This window comes from Papaver somniferum, chromosome 3 (genome assembly GCF_003573695.1).
Source record: "Papaver somniferum cultivar HN1 chromosome 3, ASM357369v1, whole genome shotgun sequence".
Lineage (NCBI taxonomy): Eukaryota > Viridiplantae > Streptophyta > Magnoliopsida > Ranunculales > Papaveraceae > Papaver > Papaver somniferum.
The window spans coordinates 160,305,171-160,319,428 of record NC_039360.1 but is presented as its reverse complement, the minus strand read 5'-3'; positions in this window follow the sequence as shown (position 1 = coordinate 160,319,428).

Below are 14,258 nucleotides of genomic sequence, written 5' to 3'. Positions count from 1 at the left end.
ACTTCATTTCCACTCAACAGCTCAGTCTCTGCAATTGCAACTCAACAACACCTCACCTCAGCTCCATGAACTACAATCTCTGACATTCAATCAGGCCACTGCAAAACCATCATCTAACCTTAAACATAAATATCATCTCAACCCATTCAGCTGCAGAGCTTACAGATCAATACCAGCTGCAATGTTAACTCCTAACATACATCTATCCTTGCAGCTCAATTCTTGAAATTCAGGACACCAACACCTCCATATTATTGCAGTAACAAATTCATAACTATTATTTCCCCAATTTCACCTCAACTGCAAACACTGCACCAGCTCCAACATCACTCCACAGTCCAGCTGTAATTTCTAGTTTCAACACACAAACCTGCACATCATATCCGACATCACTGTCCACCTTCAATAACCTAAATCAAACCAACACTCTATGAATCTTCAGACTCAGCCAATATCCCAGCAACCTGACCACCAGTCCCAGCCATTTTGCATCTTGTCACAACTGCAGCACCAGATTGATACATAAAACTTTATTTCGACTGATTTCTTCATCATCTTGTTCTCTGATTCTATACGAACCCATATCTCGACCTCTTACAGCGAACCCATATAAAAACTTGATTTCCAACTGAATCAAAATCAAGAAAAGGTAAATTAAGATTCGAAAAAAAAATTCATGAATAAATATATAGTTGTTAAATTTCAATTAATCAAACATGAACCAAATCAAAATCTACAATTGCCAGAAACAGTAATCCAATACCTAAAATTTTATCTCAACCTTTTGAATCTTCAACTGATGTAGAAATTACAGTTAAAACGGGAAGAAAGAGAAGAATAAGAGCTCATGAATCTTATTATGCTTATGAAGTTTGATTTCCAGATGCTTAATTATGAAGTTTGATTTTGAGATCTGATTAAAATCGAAAACCTAAATCTCGATCTCCACCACCACTTTAGACCCGGCGGAGATTAAATCTCAATTTGTATCATGAAATGTTATCGATCGTGGTGGAGAAACGATGGTTATGGTAATGGTGGTATAGGAGATATGGTGATGTTGGTAATGGTTACGGCGGAGAAACGGTGCCGATGGTGGTGGTTGTGGTGATGGGTGAAAGTGGAGAGTAGTGAGAAAAATTTCTGATCTCAAATTAACAGTGAAATAATTGGATGATGTTTTTCTTTAAATCTCAGTGGGTATTTACGAAATTATTAAAAAAATTAGTTTCCTTCCAAAAGTCTAGAGGGTATATACATAACGGTTTATAACGTTCCCACCTAATTTAAATGCAAACCTCTACTACGGTGGGGATCAAATCCCTGACTTCCTTCTTACTAGAGTTGATGAGATATCACTGAGCTATGCTCTTGGACCCAGTGATCATGAAGTTTACTCAACGGAATTTTGGCTATTTGCTGTTTTCAGGCATAGTTGGTTTTTTGCTGATGATGCTACGTATGTAAGAAGTATTGTTCTTATTGGATTTTTATGTACTGCTCACCGAGTAATTTAATTTGCTATCTGTATACTCCAATAATTTGTATACATGTGAATAAAATGTATGTCGAGATTCCATCGTTGGCAGCAGCAGAATCCTTTCCCTGTGATATTTCAAAAAGGAGGTTTATGTGGGAGGTAATACGACAGGCTCAGAGACTGATGGTGGATGCTAGCTGTGCCCTGGTAAAATTCAAACTTCATGCAACTCATTACGTAGAATAGTATAGAGGATTGAGTGCACCTGGTGGGACATTTGTGCGATGTGTAGGTTGTTGTGGAGCACCTCACCTACCCCCACTGCCAGTTATCACCCATCAATGCCAAATGAAACGGTGTTTAGGGATATGTGCGTGTGGAGCATTTGGAATTACAACTGCATCTGTTTTTGTAGGCGACAACCAGCACCACCACCTGTACCTCCCCCAAGTCCACCTCCGCCTCCGCCTGCACCTCCATCACCCACTTCACCTCCCCCAAGTAACCACCTCCACTCCACCTCCTCAAAGTCCACCTCCACCTCCACCTCCATCCACACACACCCTCCCCTTCACCGCCCCCTCCAACCTCCCCACTAAGCCCTAGCTGTGGAAGTTGTGGTGTGGAAATCAATATTCAAATCTCGTGGGAATCTTGTGATCACGCACCATCGAACTATAAAATACTTTGTATAATTAACACTGATAGTGTTCTCAATAATCAGTTAGCTTAAGCTATACATGAACTGGTTATTTCTACTAATGTAGTGGTGCAGGATAAGAGAAATTAAGCAGTGAAGGATAAGCAGTTACAGGTCATGACAGGTTGTTCACAGCTGGTTGTTGTCCTACGTTTTCTATACACGTGAAAGTGTTGGTTATTTGTTAATCACACTATAAAAATGTATCATTGTTATCTGTGTAAAGTAATGAAGTTTTATCTTCTCTATAATAATCTGAAAGAAAGTTTTATCTAAAATAACACACTGCTGCTATGGTATCAGACATGGAAGGTTATCTTCAACCTGTAATTCGATCCTTTTCTTTATCAGATTGTAATTTCATCATCTGATTCAGTGTGTTCTTTGAGAATATCATCTTCTCAACCTTTTTTTCGATTCAAGATTAGTATTCTTCCGCTGTTTTTATTGAAGATTCTTCATCAAATTATTTATAGTATTCTGCTACTACGGTACAAATTCTTTACTTTCTTTTCATCGATCTTTGATTCTCCATCCTCAGATCTAGTTATTGTTTGTTTTCAATGGAAAATACAACTGCAAATTCCTTCTTAAAAGTCCCTTTTATCATCTTACTCATTTTGTCAACCTAAAACTCAAAGAAGACAATTTCATTACTTTGAAACATTTACTCAATCCAATAATCCAAAAATATAAAATCATGAAGTTCGTGGATGGATATTTTCCGTGTCCTGTACAATTTACAAGTAGAAGAAATTAAGAAAATGGAATTGAGAATCCATTATACACAGATTGGATGGATGGAGATTCTTCAATTATCATGTGGTTGAATTCAATTTACAATTTCATTATTTTCAGATATTGTTATTGCATACTTCTCCAGCTCTACTTTTCTCATCAATTGTGGACAAGCATTGAAGATCGTTTTGCAAAAGCATCTTCAACTCACTCCATTCAACTGCGCACAAAGTTACTCTCTTTAACTCAAGTTAACAAGTGAACAGGAGAAGGTACCCAAATATACCTCAAGACAAAACTTTTCCTACCTATAAGCCCTTTCTCCGAAAGTGATTGTCTATGGACTGATTCGAGAGAATACAACTAATCGGTTCACACTCGTGTGATCGTCTATGGATACGAGATCGAGAAAATATAAAAAAAAAACGAAGTATGTTTACTTGATACAAAGGTTCAGACTTAACCAAACACAATAGGATTTCTTATCAAGTAAATAGGAATTAACGTTCGTGTAATTTACTTTAATTATAATAAAATAATTATAATGCGGAATATAAAAGTAAATGACACAGCAATATTTTGTTAACGAGGAAACCGCAAATGCAGAAAAACCCCGGGACCTAGTCCAGAATTAAATACTCTCAGGATTAAGCCGCTACACAAAACTACACTAACTTCGTATAGTTGAGACCAAGTAACTAACCCTATAATTCACCTAGTTCCTTCTGTATTCCCACACCTACAACTTATAAATAAGTCACGTACTTGGAACAATTCCTTTGGTTCGTATTCCAAACAGTAAAGGAACAACAAATCTGTTTGGTATCAACTCTATTCAACCAAGTGATATGAGTCGGACAAAGGCTCTTCCGTTTATCTCAACATAAACTCCTTCCTCAGGTCCTTAGATCTATCTCATGTTCAATCACCCAAAGGTGATCGATTAAGATTAAGCCGACAACACCTTTAATCCCAAGAATCGTGTTGATGCCGATTTACTCAATTAATAAATCCAATCTACGACAATGATAAACCTATTATTAATTGGATCCTCTTTTACTGAAACAAGTATTGTGCACATCAAATATTATAAATCCCAAGTCAGATCTTCAATATCTTCTTTGTCTTCAAATCTTCTTAAATCTTCAATAAAAACCTGCACACAATCACTTGAATCTCTTGTGATCAATCACGCACAGAACATAGTCTGTTAAAAATGGATTATCACAAGATCGTCTTTAGAACTAACAACAGTCTAAAGATCCCCGTCGAAACTCTGAACTAGTTTGAGTGAATCTTATATCAGAAGAGAAGATTCTCAAGAATAAACAAACTAGGTGCAATCAGATTTCAACCACAGTTAGTCAATCAAATCAATCGAAAAACAAAAGATCAACCGCAATTATCTAGTTTCCCACCAATGGGTCGCGCTAGAGATTCTCAATCCCAAAGAAGACTTCAAACTGAGCGGCTGTAAGAGATTTCGCCTAATTAGGTTACTCTCCTCTCTGAATAGGCGGCTACACCAGTAACAACAACAAAATAGTAAATCTGTTATTACGAAGGATTAGTTTGCTGTAAAGAAAAACTTCGGTATTTATAAACAAGAGAGTTTGGACATCAAGGAATTTCCAAAACCGAAAATATTCTCAAGATATTCATTAAAGCACAAATTCGGCTTCCATAATTCCTGGAAATTCTCTGTCCAAAAATAACGATCGAAATCTCTCGGAAAATATAATTAGTAAATGCACATTACTAATTCTTCAATTTTTCTACAAAATAAAATTAATAACCTTAATTAAAATATTCTTAACTTACTTATGTTTCAATCTTGGGATTCTCTTCCCTTATCCATTAAGTAATATCTTTGAACAATTAAAGAAATAAACATTCACAGTTCGCGTTCAAAGTTTGTCGACATCTGAACTTTGTAAGTTATCTTTCACACTTACAACTTGGAAACCGATTTGCCACACTTCCAAACAAGTTTAGAATTGGTTCATCTGACTTTCAAGAACTATGTGATTGATCCAACCAACATTCAATCACAATCACGGGTTTACGGTTCTACCAAAACAAGTTTTGGTTCTACCTCCATGTGAGTACTGTGCATAGTCACACTAGCTTTCCAAAAATTCGTTTGACTAGATACTAGGATCGGTTCCCCACATATATATGGTATCTAACATATATGTGTCGCACATGTCCATAGGATCGATTCCCCTTTTCCTAAAAACGTGTTGCACATGTCCATAGGATCGGTTCCCATTTATGCTATAAACCTTGTTGCACCCCATACAAGGATCGGTTCTCTTTGATGTATTGCACCCCTTACAAGGATCGGTTCCCTTTTCCTTTTAATTGGTCATACATACAAATTTCGATCATACCACAGGTGATTACTTAAGATCGGTTTTACTAATAAACATAAGTCATGCCTTTATGAATAGTTCTACCAAGAACACAACAAGTTGTGAGCGGTTATACTCTATCACACATATTGGTTGTTCATAAGATATGCAATGAATAAAAAAAAAAATAACACCTGGCAATTTCCTTTTCGGTCCACAAACAAGTTTATGAACTTACTTCCTTAGAACACATGTAAACATTGTTCCCTAGGATGAAATCCTCACCTCATACCCATACATAATCACAATAGCATTCAAATGATTATGGAGATTTCTTATCTAAAAAGTTTAATGGTTAAGCAATAAACCTTGTATTGTATTCCTTAATACTATGTCTATCTAGAGTTCACATATGCTTCGCAGTTATGTTTTCAATATGCACGACTTGAAAGATACGTTAGGGAATGAAACAGTTCAATTCAATTATCACTAACCTATGGTGGGAAGGATGATTGTTGTCATTGTAGCTCCTTGCTTCTTCACATCTTCAAGACTTCGCAATACTTGTAATGTCTCATATCCTAATACTTTCAAGCTAACCTATACGATGTTGACTCTAGTACATAATCAAGCGAATCTTAACATGAGTTTTGGTTCACTAAAATATGAGAACCAAACTTGACATACCAACGCTTGGTGGGTTCAACCGAGCAATGCTCTAACAATCTCCCCATTTGTCAATTTTAGGGAAAAAACTCTTACATCGTATGGATAAAACAAATTACAAGAATTCATTACAATCCGCTTGATTCCCGATTCAACAGCACAGTAAAAATGCTTACATTCATTCCTTGAAAATGTCGTTGTTGACATTATCATAACAAAGCTAATACCCCCCCTAAGGAAGATAGGTAGATATTCAATCCGCACGTCCTTTTTATACCAATATATATGACATGTTACTCCCCCTTAGTCTGTGCTTTCACTCTTTCGTTAGATAAAACATCCAAGTACCAATGTTCTTTTCCCTAGCGATGCCAATCAATATAAAACCAATGCCAGCATCACCTGTTTACTCCATATATTTCTCCCCCTTTTTGTCACAAAAATGACAAAGAAACGAAAAAATAAAGGACAACGCGAAAAGAATCTTACAAATCTCAGAATAGACTTGCAAACTTGTAGAGTTAGGCACGAGGGTTCCACACATCACGTTCTGATAACCAATATCAAAACTGAAACTACAAGTAGTCTTATTTTGATATGTTACCAAGGAAACAATTATCCGGAAGAAATTCCAATTTAGTTTAGCAAACCAAAAACAACAAAGCACATTAGTCCCTTTGCTAAACCGATTGTTCAAAAAACAACCGCTTAATTCGGTAAGACCAAAATAAAGATAAACTCCATTTTTCTCATCAGGTTCTAATTATACATAAACTTAGACATTTCAATTTTAAACAAGACAAGTACTAAGTTAGTTAACTAGCATTCCTTGTTTAGGCATTCGATTAGACTTGAATAACCGAAACCTCACTTTGATAAGGCAAACTAAGATCAGAATTAACTTAGTTATTTATCCGGAATCGAATTGGACTAAACAACTCATCCAGTACATAAATTACTTCGTTAAGCCATAAATAATTCATACAAACCAAAATAAATCAACTTGTATAATTATTCACCTCAACCGGAAGCAATTGAATCAACATAGACATTAAAAGCACCGTAATTTTGTAAGCCTAAAAAATTGATACCATACAAAAGAAAGACAACAATGATTTTTCTTAACCGGAACCAATTGAATCACACACACATCAATTGTACTGAAACTTTGTAAGCCTAAACAATTGATACCATACAAAACCAAGATAACAATGGTTTTTCTTAACCGGAACCAATTGAAACACACATCCACACACATCATGGAATAAATATCAATTGAACCGAAATTTTGTTAAGAAAAAGCAAAAAATATATATAATATAAACTCAGGATTTTCTTAAACAGGAAAACAATTAATTAACAAGATTGTTACCTCAAATTTCGCATCCACTTCTCCAATATATGATAGCATCTTCGTCCAGGGAGAATTGATATCGAAATATCACCACGTTGTCATCCTTATGCATAAACAAAAGAATAACAACACACCTCAACCTTTACCAGAGAAAGGTTGAAAACCGGTTTTAACAATTGCAAGCAAAAGTTGAAAACCGTCGAAACACATATGCGTTTATGCTAAACCAAAACCGATTCAACATATTGTGACTTTTTCACATATTGTTTCTAACAGAAGCCCTCGTGATCCTTTGATAAATCCTATCTACTAGGGCTAGAACTTAATCCCGCTAAATCAAAAAGTCACTCAAACCATAAGGGTTCACAATATATGAGATCGAATATTAAGGTTATAAAACCGAAATCAAACATCGCATAAGATAAAAGAAATTAAGCACAGGCTATGTAAAATGAAAATTATCACAAGAAAAATTACTAATCAAATAATTGTATTCATAATAAGATAGTTTTATTCATAATAGACTTTATTGAAATACATCAAAGCTAATGTATATTTTTCTAGAAGAGATTTAATCTTCTTTTATTTCCTGAAAAGAACATTCCTTGGGACCAAGTGCTTTTAATTTGTTGCTCTTCTTCGATTTTTGATTCCTGATCCCAAAACACTGACTCAAAATTCTGAATTTCTTTAAGAGTTTCTATGTCTTTTCGAGCAGTAAATCCCACCTGTTTCTGAAAACAGTCAAGTTGTTTACCTATGCTTTCAAGGTGAGTAAGAAGCATCTTCTTGTAAGAATTTGGTGAAATTCTTCCAACAACATTATAGTGGGTCTGTATCCTAGAAATTTGACATATAATCTTATTAGTCACGGCATTAATGCTCAATCTATCTTTCTCCACCGAATGATTCGCAGATTTTGGTAATGATGCACGGAAAACCGAGATTCCTCTTGATACCAGAAGATGAGATAGAATCTGATATCTTGATCATTTGACTAACAATGATGCCGCAAATATCTATTTGAGTATCCTCTTTTAGCAGAAAGTAGATAAATTCTGCAAACGACTTATCCCAGACTGATTTAAATCTTGTACTTGCAAAAATGGTTGCTAAAGCAAGTTTACCGAAAACCCTAAGATGAAAGGGTATATTCTTTGTTGGTAGTCTGTCATTTTTCCATGCAGCCTTCTTTCCAATAAGATATTTTGAAATGGTATCGTGATCAATTTCAACTCCGGTAATCATGTAATAACTTTCCTTACTGTATTTAATAACATTAGAAATAGTCTTTCGATCAACATAACAGATTTCTCTACCAACAAGGGTCACAAAGCTAAGTTTTTTGTGATCAATATTATGAATATTGGCATAGAAAACTCTTACCATATCATGTGAATATTCTTCAAGATTGAAAAGATTTCCCCAGTTCCGCTCTTGAACAAACTTTACATAGTCCTTATTTCGGACATCAGGATTAAACTTCTCTCAGTCGTGAAATCCATTCCCTTCAAGGTTATACTTTCTAAAACAAGAGTTGTCAACGAACCTTGTAAGTTCATGCTTGTTATCAATACTGTTAGGAAATATGATTTCATCCATATCTTCAATTCTGATCCGTTTATTACCGGAATTAGTTCTTGATTTCCTTCTTCTCATACTTGTGAAAATATGAAAATCCATAGTTACGGTTTTGAGAAATCTTCCCCAATGTGTTCGAATACATAGTAAGAAATTATCTTTTATAGGAAGGCTTGACAGCAAAAATCGTAAATAACTAGTTTTAGGAAACCGTGGCCTGTGAGGAAACAATTCCGATTTTGCATCTAGGACTTTCTTTTGGAAAACCGGTTTTCTATGGACTGGATCTTAATTTGGATTGTTTCCATGTTTTTTTCCAAACATATGTGTACTCTATTATTACCAGAGTATGATAATATCACTTGAAATTTATTCAAGAATTTACTAGAGTATGCAGAGAAAAAATTGAACAAAATATGATATTTGATAATATCATGAGAATCAAAAACCATATAATATTTCAAAAGATCACTTGATTCATTAGAACAGTCGTGAGGTGCATGAAGCAATTCATCGTTAGTAAAATTATTAACTGAAAACCTATTCCTTGAAGGAATACATACTTTCCAATATCGCATCCTAGAAGGCGAAACATTGACAGAATTATATCTGAAAATGTACACGTATACACTTTGGTAGGCCCACCAAAGTATATTTAAGGTTCCATATTTAATAGGAACACAATATCCAAGGTGCACAAAAATCATAAGAAAAATCTTATGCATTTTCAAGATACAACCTGTTACATAAGCATTAGTATCATTGTTACTCAACAAAATGATATATAATCTTATGTTAATCACAGGAACATGTAAGTCACTCAAGACATACATAAGCATGATTCCTAACAGATTTAGGAATAGGAGTATTACATACTTCATACGTGATTTCCACCACGGTCTTATAAAGTAATCAAATCATGCAACTATGTTAATTGAATAAGACTTTGGATTCATTCTTATAGGTTGGATCGCATCAAACACATATTGTTAGATCTTTTCGTGTTTGCCTTCTCTGATACCAATTGAAAAGGCGAGGGTACCCAAATATACCTCAAGCTAAAAAATTTCCTACCTATAAGTCCTTTCTCCGAAAGTGACTGCCTATGGACTGAGTCGAGACAGTACAACTAATCGGTTCACACTTCATGTGATCGTCTATGGATACGATATCGAGACAATACAACAACGAAGTATGTTTACTTGATACAAAGGTTCAGACTTAACCAAACACAATAGGATTACTTATCAAGTAAATAGGAATTAACGTTTGTGTAATTTACTTTAATTATAATAAAATAATTATAATGCGAATATAAAAGTAAATGACACAACAAGATTTTGTTAACGAGGAAACCGCAAGTGTAGAAAAACCCCGGGACCTAGTCCAGAATTGAATACTCTCAGGATTAAGCCGCTACACAAAACTACACTAACTTTGTATAGTTGAGACCAAGTAACTAACCCTATAGTTCACCTAGTTTCTTCTGTATTCCCACGCCTCCAACTTATAAATAAGTCACGTACTTGTAAAAATTCCTTTGGTTCGTACTCCAAACAGTAAAGGAGCAACAAATCTGTTTGGTATCAACTCTATTCAACCAAGTGATATGAGTCGGACAAAGTCTCTTCCGTTTATCTCAACATAAACTCCTTCGTCAGGTCCTTAGATATATCTTATGTTCAATCACCCAAAGGTAATCGATTAAGATTAAGCCAACAACACCTTTAATCCGAAGAATCGTGTTTATGCCGATCTACTCAATTAATCAATCCAATCTACCACAAGGATAAACCGATTATTTATTGGATCCTCTTTTACCGAAACAAGTATTGTGCACACCAAATATTATAAAACCCAAGTCAGATCTTAAATATCTTCTTTGTCTTCAAATCTTCTTAAATCTTCAATAAAACCCTGCACACAATCACTTGAATCTCTTGTGATCAATCACGCACAGAACGGAATCTGTTAACAATGGATTATCACAAGATTGTCTTTAGAACTAACAACAATCTAAATATCTCTGTCGAAACTCTAAACTAGTTTGAGTGAATCTTATATCAGAAGAGAAGATTCTCAAGAATAAACAAACTAGGTGCACTCATATTTCAACCACTGTTAGTCAATCAAATCAACCGAAAAACAAAAGATAAACCACAATTATCTAGTTTCCCACCAACAGGTCGCGCTAGAGCTTCTCAATCCAAAAAAAGAATTTAAATTGATCTGTCGTAAGATATTTCGCGTAATTAGGTTACTCTCCGCTACGAATAGGAGGCTACACCAGTAACAACAACAAAAGAGTAAATTTGTTGTTACGAAGGACTAGTTTGCTAGAAAGGAAAACTTCGGTATTTATAGACAAGGAAGTTTTGACACCAAGGAATTTCAAAAACCGAAAATATTCTCAAGAGATTCATTAAAGGACAAATTCAGTTTCCATAATTCCTGGAAATGTCTGTCCAAAAATAACGATCGAAATCTCTCGGAAAATCTAATTAGTAAATGCACATTACTAATTCTGTAATTTCCCTACAAAATTAAATTAATAACCTTAGTTAAAAGATTCTTAACTTACTTATGTTTCGATCCTGGGATTCTCTTCTCTTAGCCGTTAAGGAATATCTTTGAACAATTAAAGAAATAAACATTCACAGTACGTGTTCAAAGTTTGTCAACATCTTAACTTTGTAAGTTCTCTTTCACACTTACAACCTTGAAAGTGATTTTCCACACTTCCAAACAAGTTTAGAATTGGTTCATCTGACTTTCAAGAACTATGTGATTGATCAAACAAACATTCAATCACAATCATGGGTTTACGGTTCTACCAAAACAAGTTTCGGTTCTACCTCCATGTGAGTATTGTGCATAGTCACACTAGATTTCCAAAAATTCATTTGACGAGGTACTAGGATCGGTTCCCCACATATATATGGTATCTAACATATATGTGTCGCACATGTCCATAGGATCGGTTCTCTTTTGCCTAAAGACGTGTTGCACATGTACATAGGATCGGTTCCCCTTTCTGATATAAACCTTGATGCACCCCATACAAGGATCGGTTCCCTTTGATGTACTGCACCCCTTACAAGGATCGGTTCCATTTTCCTTTTAATTGGTCATACATACAAATTTCGATCATACCACAGGTGATTACTTAAGATCGATTTTACTAATAAACATAAGTCATGCCTTTATGAATAGTTCTACCAAGAACACAACAAGTTGTGAGCGGTTATACTCTGTCACACATATTTGTTGTTCATAAGATATGCAATGAATAAAAAAAACAATAACACCTGGCAATTTCCTTTTCGGTCCACAAACAAGTTTATGAACTTACTTCCTTAGAACACATGTAAACATTTTTCCCTAGGATGAAATCCGCACCTCATACCCATACATAATGACAATAACATTCAAATGATTATGGCGATGTCTTATCTACAAAGTTTAATGGTTAAACAATAAACCTCGTATTGTATTCCTTAATACTATGTCTATCTAGAGTTCACATATGCTTCGCAGTTATGTTTTCAATGTGCACGACTTGAAAGATACGTTAGGGAATGAAACAGTTCAAGTCAAATATCACTAAACTCAAGTGGAAGAATGATTGTTGTCGTTTTAGATCCTTCTTTATTCACATATTCAAGACTTCGCAATAATTGTAATGTCTCATATCCTAATACTTTCAATCTAACCTATACGAAGTTGACTCTATTACATAATCAAGCGATTCTTAACATGAGTTTTGGTTCACTAAAATATGACAACCAAACTTGACATACCAACGCTTGGTGGGTTCAACTGAGCAATGCTCTAACAACAAGTCAATTTCATCATTGATTAATGAGATCAAGAGTATATCAGATCAGTTAGTTGTTACAGGAGATGTAATATCTGACAAGGAGCTTGTTGTTGTCACTTTAAGGCTTTAAGTTCTGATTATATACCATTTTCCACTGCTATGAGACATAGAAGTTCACCTGTGACTTGTGTTGAATTACACAATAACTTGCTTAGTGAAGATGTAGTCATTACTGATAGAGATAAAGTAGTGAAGAATGAAATTGAGGCAAGAGTTTTTTTAGCTAACTCACACAGATGTGATTTCATGGGATCTTACAATCACAGAGGAGGAGGTTATATAGGCAGAGGTTCTTATGGTTGATATCCAAATCCAGTTATGTTTTCAAGATCTCAATCTGGAAGAGGTTATTATGTTTCACCTGAAGATCCAGTATGTCAAATTTGCATTGAACCAGGACACAAAGTAGATGTGTGTACTCATAGGCTTCATTTCACCTACAAAGGAAAGCAACCACCTGCAAATTTGAGTGGCATGTTGGTTGTTGCATACATATTTGATATTTATGAATGGATTGTTGATAGTGTTGCAAACTCGCATATCGGTTCTACTTCTGCTGGATTACAAGAAATTACTCATCATGACGGTGAAGAAGTTATAAAAACAGCAAATGGTGAAGGTATGCCTATAACTCATCTTGGTTCTGCTAGTAAACATGTGCATGTGCATTCCTTTACACTTAGCGACATTTTAATAGTGCCAAAATCTTCTGATAATCTCCTCTCAATTCATAAATTCACAACTGAACATAATTGTTCCATAACTCTTGACTCTGCTGGATTTTCTGTGAAGGACTTGAACTCTAGGACGACTCTTTTCCAAGGACCAGATAAGAATGTTCTTTATCTAATCAACTTCAATCCATCTACATATGATCTATCATCAAGAATAACAGATCATACTCTTCTTTATAAGAGATTTGGTCATCCATCATTTCAGACATTTCAAAAAAATTGTAATCATCTCCAATTAAAGAATTTAGCTAATAAACTATTTACTTGTTTGGATTGTAAAGTTTATAGAAGTCACAAACTACCATTTCAACTTTCTTCAAATACTGCTCAACAACCTATGGAGTTGTTGCATATGGACCTTTGGGGTCCTTGTCATGAACAATTTGTATTTGGTTCTCTTTATTATGCTAATATAGTGGATGATGGTGTTAAGGTTAACATTGAAGTATGGGAGATGCTGGATTACGGAGTGCATGAATCTTGGACTAGACGCTATATCATTCTGTCTCCTGGATTACGGAGTGCAGAATTTTGTTTACTCAACCTTCGAGTTCCTCTTTGGGGTTATGTTTAATTCTGTCTCCTGATAGCCTTTATATTTTGTCTTTTTTCTCCACATTACATGATCCTTCTGCAGCAAGGCTCCTTTTTTTGAATGACGTACTTAGGAGGATGATCATGAGCAGAAACATGAACATGATAACAAGGGTGGCTTTACAAGGATTTTTCTCCAGCAGGCTCTGGTTACAGGGAAACTTTTTGGATTAGGTG